The sequence below is a fragment of the Vanellus vanellus genome, assembly GCF_965231255.1.
Source record: "Vanellus vanellus genome assembly, chromosome: Z".
NCBI lineage: Eukaryota > Metazoa > Chordata > Aves > Charadriiformes > Charadriidae > Vanellus > Vanellus vanellus.
In genome coordinates, this window is record NC_138908.1 from 42,789,385 (window position 1) to 42,798,060 (window position 8,676).

At 41.9% G+C, this 8,676-nt stretch overlaps 1 protein-coding gene across 1 annotated transcript in view; it reads right to left on the bottom strand.

The window, feature by feature from the left end:
* AOPEP (aminopeptidase O (putative)) overlaps positions 1-8,199 on the bottom strand; it is a 212,764-nt gene extending 204,565 nt beyond the window's left edge. The window contains 1 exon segment of the mRNA XM_082497138.1: positions 8,156-8,199. The gene's annotated coding sequence lies outside the window, so the exon portion shown is untranslated.
* Between the last annotated feature and the right edge of the window lie 477 nt (positions 8,200-8,676).

An 8,676-nucleotide genomic window follows, 5' to 3' on the forward strand; every position in this document is an offset into this window, starting at 1 on the left:
GCTGGACTCAGGGATGGACAGCAACTGGATTCCAGGTCTGCATTCAGGATTGGGATCAAAGGCAGACGAACAGACAGAGTCTTCCTCAGATGTCGGCCATTCAAGAAAGAGAATGAGAGCTGACCCTTTGATCCTTCAGCTTTTATACTGTGCATGAGGCAGATGGGATGGAATACCCTGTCGGTCAGTTTTGGGTCACCTGTCCTGTCCGCTCCTCCCTGCAGGTGGGACCCCACTATGCTTTTCCGCTTCCGACCCTCCAACGGGGCAAATAACAAAGTTGGTTGGCCTTGGCTGTTACAGCGATAAGTATAAGCAAGAGCCTCTCTGCATCCCATGCCTGGGCATCAGCTATAAACATCGGTCTCATCACTCTGAGAGAGTGAACATTGTCTGCACAATATGCAGTTAATTTCAGTAGTCAGAAGAGGCCCAGCTAAGAAGCAAAGTTACTGAACAAAATCAGTTCTGTTTTACCTCAAACCAGGACACAGAGCTAAAAGGTAATTTTATTTTTTTTTAATTTCTTAAAAAGGCCATTGTGAAAAGCCATAAATGAAGAGGACAAAAATATATACAAGTATATATATTGCTGCATTTATTTAAATGCTAGGCATCTGTGACTTTGCTCTCAATCAGTACTGCCATTTCAACAACATCATTGTAAAAAACATGCTGATATTTTGTTTGAAGTTTAGCATCTATAGACTGCCCCTCATTGGTCAAACATGACTAAATCAGCAAGATGAGACAGAGAGAAAGTATGTGTGCACTAATAGAAGCAAAAAGTTGTAATGACAGGTACAAGAGATAAGCGAGAAGAAAAAAGAAAAAGTGACAGAAGTGTAGCTGTGCAAGAACCATCATGCTTGTAAACCCCATTCTCTCCTGTTTATTTGAACTGTGATGTCTTTTTATAAAATGCGATAATTTGGGGAGTTTAACAGAACAGAACAGGCTGTAAAAAATTTACCATTTGCTTCCAACTACATTTGATTAAATGCAACTCCTATCTTTTCTTCAATCAAGTCTTCCCAAAAATGTGCAAAAATCATAATATAACTATCCCACCAACATGTTTTCTACTGCAAGTACTAAAATATAGCCTATCAAAATCCTAAGCAAAATCAACAGGAGCTGCAATGTTATGCAAATTTGCAAGTCAAGCCTAGGTATACAAAGGCAGGATTCTTCCCTACTTTTTTTCTGACTAATTTAATACAGATTCAGATGAAGTGTAACAAACTTGGCTCCCAAACAGTGTGTGATCATGGAGATAATTCAGACTAGCATTTGTCATTCAACATTTTCCTTACTTTCACAGGGAGAAGGAGCTGGAGTATGAAAAACAGGAAGAGAAATACGGCTTTTGTTTTAAACAAAAAGAACTACCTATGCTAACTACACCAAAATGGAAAGTCTCGCCTATATTTTCATACCTCATGTATTTTTTGAACACTGATGTAATGACTATTGTGTTGCTACTAAGTAGTTTAGATACCTCTAAAGTGTTTTCCAGACAACCAAAAGCCATTGGTATGCATTCTGCCATACAAATGTCAAAGCATGCAGGTATCATTTGGTTTATTTTGTGGTCCAACTATCTAATACACTCTCATAACTGAACTTCTATTCATTCTGCATTTCCTTTCATTCTTCCCTTACAGGTTAAGAATAAATTGTAATCATGGTGTTCAAATAATACAAGAAACATACCACCTCAACTGCTGAAGCAATATCCTTGCTGTACACCTTGGAAGTTCTCTGTAGACATCCGAGCTTTGTATATGCAAATAGTTCATCTTTTACTACTGCTTCCTAAATATGCTGTTCTGCATCAGTATTCCTTGGATTTGATATGACAAGTTCCTCACTACCTTATGCACATATCAAGGTACTGCCATCATAGAGAAGATACTAGAGCCATTATTTGACACCTTTTTTGAGCTACTTCTCTTATGCAACACCGTCTTCTGTAATATTTTTGCTATATTCTATCCATAATATGAGTTTTCATTTTTTTTTGAAAGCAATGCACTTCGCCTTTAGAAAAACAGGTTCGCTAGCTAGATTCTAAGCATTAAAACAAATTAGGAACTGTAATGCTACCACAAACTCTCAATGATCATTTTACAAACACTGTTTCATGCCATACTTTTTCTACACACAAAGATGTAACAAATTATCAATGCATTTTAAAAATAGACCTCATTTTCCATGCACCTTCCTTATGAAATGTACTTCGTAAGTCATAAAAACGTAAGGCAAGCTAATTGTGTGGTTATATGTTTTAATATTTTAGAAGCTAGATGTTTGCAAAAGAATAAACAATAATAGCAGATGGTGGCCAAGGTGAATAGAGTCACTCCTGATCATCTGTGCATAATACAGTTGCATAAAAGGCACAAAGAATGGGAAAGAGGGGAGAAGTAATCATTTATGGAATTATATTTGTATAACATTGCTTTTCCACTTAATACAGAAAGCATCAGCCTGAATTACCATCATATGCCTCTGAAAGCAAACGCGAGAAAAGAGCTTCCAGGCAAAATAAAACACAGTTTCAAAGTAGACAAGGTAAGAGAATAAACTTCCTAAAAATATCTACAAAAAAAAAAATGTTTCTTTGTGGCAAGAAATACACAGTAATGCACAGTTTTTGTTGTTACAGTTAAAAGGAAAATGCAATAGAGAGACAGGAGAGGGGGAGAAATTGGAAACATAATTCCATCCTACAGGGGAAAGGGGAGAAGCAAAGAAACGTGCATCTGAACTACCCTAGGAATATACCCATTACAAATGGTAAACTAAGAAAGTGAGAATAACTGTTATACAAAGTAGTCTAGTTAAACCTGTAAATAGCCGATTAAAAACTAGAATGATCAATTATGATACTTGATGCTGATGTTCCATTATTCCAGGAAGCTGTTATTTTCCATTGTAAACAACTAACTATTCCAGTCTAATTCCACTCTAACATTAATAATCCACACAAGAAAAACAGAAAACCATCTGAACTTGTTGGGAGGGCCAGCACAGGCAGCAGAGCCACTAGTAAGTGGAAGCAAACGAAAGGCTTACAAACTTAAAAAAAAAAAAACAAAACCAAAACCAAAAACAAACAAACAAAAAAACCACCAAACCTTGAAAAACAGAGAAGACACATGGTCATTACCAATGACTCCATAATATAGTGGCACAAGCCAGAAATGTACTATCCAGAATGCACTGAATCTACTACTCTCTTTCATCTACTACTCTCTTTCCAAGCATACACTTTATTTGATTGCTGTCCTGCTACATCAGCCAGTGACAGACTGTCTTACATTGTTAATACATGACCTTGAAAGGAGGCACAAAATGCAGTCATCTAAGATATGTCTTCATCACAAAAGGTAGGACTATGCCAAATGTGTTCTTTTGTAACCATACACAAAATACCTCTTATTTCAGAGCACAACTGTACCTGTTTCTTTTCATGCATTTCCAAAATCCCAGAAAACAAAAATGAATGAAAGAGAGGGCTATATGGAGAAGATAAAGAGAACTGATCTCCAACCAAACGGGGCAGTTACAACTCTGCATTTGACATCTGCCAAGCCCTGGAAAATTCCCATCTTAAAGCTGTTCCAAAAATTCAAACACATTAACTAGTTAATGCCTTAAAAACCATACCAATATTTTATATTGTCTGAAATCAGAGTAGCACAAACTTATTCACACACAAATGCATACAAGTAGCAGGCATTAATCCCCAAGACATGGGCCATTTCTATCTCAGCTTTTCTGTTTTTCAGACAGTACACAAACTCACTCCCTGCAACACTAGCCCATTAAAGCAATTAAATAGAAATTTACACAAATCAAGTTTCCTAGAAAACTAAAGACAGTCAGACAAATCCTACCAATTTATGCTAGCTCTGTCTGAAGATATTTCTTGCAGCTGCTGGTTCTGCCAGACTCATCCCTTTGGACAACAACCAGCAGAGATGAGTATCTCCATGCATAGTCACTCCAGCCCACAGCCTGGCACATGTAGCAGAACTGGCAATTTAAGCTAATATTCTCCGCTGCAAGCAAGGATCTCTGAAGCACAGACACCAACTTGGTTGTATCATGTACTCACGATATTCTTCAAAAGCTGTAAAAGTATTTCAGCACCACAGACTTTCCCTACATGCCACTGGCCAATATCCAGATGCTACAAATTTAAACAACACAAGCTTTCTATCCCCATGTAAAAGACAGTGTAAAATAAAGCCATGTTTGGTTTCTCTTCAGCTTCAGTTAAGCATGATTTGCTTCATCCATACATAAAAGCGAACGCAATTGCTTTCAACATGCAGGTGTTAGAATTATAACCTACAATGCTCCCCACTTAGCATTTAAAGAAATTTTAAAATGAAAAAGAAAAAAAAAAGCAATTTGGATAAACACTCTCTTTAATAATTATAAGAGGTTTATAATTAATTCCTTTTAAACTGCTTTCAAGGAATTTTCTTCCAAATCCAGTTTTAGACATTTTTCACACAATGTAAGACACTAAGATCTTATTAAGAAGTCAGTTTTGAACATCAGCATCAACACTAATTTTACTCTTTAAATATCAGGTAATATGCATACATAATTTTCAGTAATTACAAACTTATTTTTATTCCACACAACTCAAACAGCTAAGCCACCTTAAGCCTTTTTAAGGCAGGAATGAGTTCTTATATAGATGAAAGTGAGGCTTAAATAAACTAACAGAAGCATTTGCTACTCTTAAACTACTGTAAACCAATCCATACAAAAGAGCTTGCAGACCTCACTCTGCATCGCAAGAAAACCAGCACATATCATAATGGGACTCTGATGTGAAAGTTAATTCAATTAGTAACATCCCTTGACAAAGCAACTGGTGCCTTTCCAGAAGCCTTTTTTTAATCTGGAAACTATAGAAATAATGAGCATAATGGAAGACCTTCTTTACAAAATACAAGTTAGAAGCAGTAGAAGTTGCTTCCCATGTATTGAAATTACAAGTCACAGAACCATAGAATCACAGAATCGCTGAGGTTGGAAAAGACCCTTAAGATTATCGAGTTTGACAGTTAACCTAACACTACCAAGTCCTCCACTAAACCACATCCCTCAGCACCACATCTACACATCGTTTAAATACCTCCAGGGATGGTGACTCAATCACTTCCCTGGGCAGCCTGTTCCAATGCTTGACAACCCTTTCAGGGAAGAAATTTTTCCTAATATCCAATCTAAACCTCCCATGGTGCAACTTGAGGCTGTTTTCCTCTTGTCCTATTGCTTGTTACTTGGGAGAAGAGACTGACACTCACCTCTCTACAACCTCCTTTCAGGTAGTTGTAGAGTGCCATAAGGTCTCCCCTCAGCCTCCTTTTCTCCAGGCTTCCCTCAGCCATTCCTCATAAGACTTCTGCTCGAGACCCCTCACCAGGTTCATTGCCCTTCTCTGGACACACTCCAGCACCTTAATATCATTCTTGTAGTGAGGGGTCCAAAACAGAACACAGTGTTTGAGTTGTGGCCTCACCAGTGCCAAGTACAGGGGGACGCTCATTTCCCTAGTCCTGCTGGCCATGCTATTCCTGATACAAGCCAGGATGCTGTTGGCCGCCTTGGCCACCTGAGCACACCACCAGCTTGTTTTCAGGCAGCTGTCAACCAACACCCCCAGGTCCTTCTCCACCAGGCAGCTTTCCAGCCACTCTTCCCCAAGCCTGTAGTGCTGCATGGGGTTGTTGTGACCCAAATGCAGGACCCAGCACTCAGCCTTACTAAATCTCATACCATTGGCTGTGACCTATTAGTGCAGCCTGTCCAGATCCATCTGTAGGGCCACCCCACCCTCAAGCAGATCTGCACTCCCACCCAACTTCGTGTTTCCTGCAAACTTACTGAGGGTGCACTTGATGCCCTCTTCTAGGTCATTGATAAAGACATTAAACAGAACTGGACCAAATATGGAGCCCTGGGGAACACCACTTGAGACTTGCCACCAACTGGATTTAAATCCATTCACCACAGCTCTTTGGGCGTGGCCATCCAGCCAGTTTTTTACCCAGCAAAGTATATACACACCCAAGCCATGAGCAGCCAGTTTCTCCAGGAGAATGCTGTGGGAAATGGTGTCAAAAGCTTTACTAAAGTCTAGGTAGACAACATCCACAGCTTTTCCCTCATCCCCTAAGCAGGTCACCTTGTCATAAAAGGAGATCGGGTTAGTCAAGCAGGACGTGCCTTTCATAAACCCATGCTGACTGGGCATGATCACCTGGTTGTCCTGTACGTGCCGCATGACGGCAATCAAGATGATCTGCTCCATGACCTTCCCCAACCCTTAGGTCAGACTGACAAGTCTGTAGTTCACTGGATCCTCCTTCTGGCCCTTGTTGTAGATGGGCGTCACATTTGCTAACCTCCAGTTAGCTGGGACCTCCCCAGTTAGCCAGGACTGCTGATAAATGATTGTAAGTGGCTTGATAGTCAAGATATGAAGATAGGAAACTCCTTATTTCTTTCAGTTGAAAAAAACAGTGAACCACCAAAAAATCAAAGTCCCCTTCTGCCCCCAAAATACCCATTCCCAAAGAAAAACACATAATTAACCAAAGATTGAGACAGAAGCATAACTTACTATCGGTAAATAAGCTAGACAGAGCATCCTGATATTCCCCATAAACTCTCTTTAGTTGATTGGCAGTTCCTTGTATTACAGTAGTGATGCAATACCTAAAGCCATTAAACAGAGCCCAAACACATACAGCTAAACATTCTGCAAGTCCCTGCCCACAAATCTACAATTACTGTGTTTACAGAAAACCTGTTTGTGTAAGGATGGATTTTCAATTCTTTATTTTACAAAATGACTTCGAGGTGGACTTGGTCCTGGGCAACCTGCTATACCTAACCCTGCTTAACATTAGGCATTGGACTGGATGATCTTTAGCAGTCTCCTTCAACCTCAGTACTTCTGTGGAGATGCTGAACAGCATTAAAGAGGTATAAAATTATCTTGGATTTTATTTCCACTCAATACACACAAGGAAGGGGTGTGTGTGTCTGATTTTCAGGAGATCGAGCGTGCAAGTGATAAGGTATTCATACATAGAAGTGTCCAAACCAAATCCGTCCTGAAATAGAACAACTGTTTTTTACTCAATTCAGCTGTCATTTATAAATACCACCTAGAATGTGAAAGAATTATTTCCTTAAGGCTAGAATCAGAAAAGCAGTCTTCTCTTTCCAATGTTGAAACTGGCAAGCTACCTCAGGCACTCAACTTGACTTTTGCAAAACTACACATTATCCTGAGTAAAGGACCTAACACACAACTACGGTAAAATCCTCAGATGAATTACAAAATACCATTTATTAAGATATGAGTTTCACCTCTACATTTCCAACTGTTATAGAGGCCAACGAACAGAAAAGCTCTCTGCACAGCTTGAACAGAATTACACTGAAAGTTCTTTCAGGAAATTATACTTAAAACCAGAGTCCTACAAGAAGGGCACTGGTTCAATCTGCATAAGTAGTGTGAAAAAAGACCACAGCTATTCCTGGCTGCACATCTCCTACTGTTTGGCATTCTGATCACCCTACTCCTGACTACCCTCCAGCTGCAAATTTTTTTACTCTGAGGGTGATGAGGCACTGGCACAGGTTGCCCAGGGAGGTTGTGGATGCTCCATCCCTGGCAGTGTTCAATGCCAGGCTGGATGGGGCTTTGAGCAACCTGGTCTAGCAGAAGGTGTCTCTGCGCATGGCAGGGGGATTGGAAGTAGATGATCTTTAAGGTCCCTTACAACTCTGACGATTCTGTGATTCTATGAAAAGGCAGGGACGGTAACTTTGTAACTCCCAGAAGCGCCTGGCACCGAGGCTCGGCCCGGCGCCGGAGGGGGGAAACGCTGAGAGACAAGAGAAGTCAGCGGGCCCAGCAGAGGGCGGCTCGGCCCCTCACAGGGCACCCGGCGATCCCCTCAGGCCTCATTCGCCGGGAACGGGAGCACGGTGGGGGGGGGGGGTGGAAGCGGGGAAGGGGGAAAAGAGGAAAGAGGGGGAGGGGACAGGCGGGACAAAAGGTCACTACCGACCCCCTGCCTTTCCAGCCCCGCCACAGCGCGGGCATTACCTGCCGGCCGCGCGCCGAGCCCCCGCCGCCCTCCAGCCCCGCCGCGGCGCCGCTTGATGACCTCATCCAGCCGGCCCCGCCCCCTAACGGCCCGGCCCGCAAGCCCCGCCCACGCCCGTCTCTCGCCTGAGAGACCCACTGGGCTCGGCTTAGGAGGTAATTAAAAGCGTTTATTTTCACATCGCAGCTTCAGTTAGCCGCTTCAGCCGTCTAGGTGGCCGGTGGCCGGCTGGTGGCGTGGCGTACCGCCCCCCCACCCCTCCTCCAGTTGTAAAGTGCTGCTTCCAGACCGAGCTTGTGCGGTTCACAGGCAAGGACCTCTCCGTCAGTTGCAGTGTAACCCTACTCAAAGATGTCTTAAAGACTGACTTGCAGAAATTTAGGTAGCTGGAAGCACAAACCACAATTGAGCAGAAATTTCAAGGTTTTGGAGGCTCCCAAACTTTGGGCGTGGGAGCCTGTATGGCATTTGGATGCCTACTTGCTGCTGTGAATCAAGCCATGCAAACTTACTCAGAGCA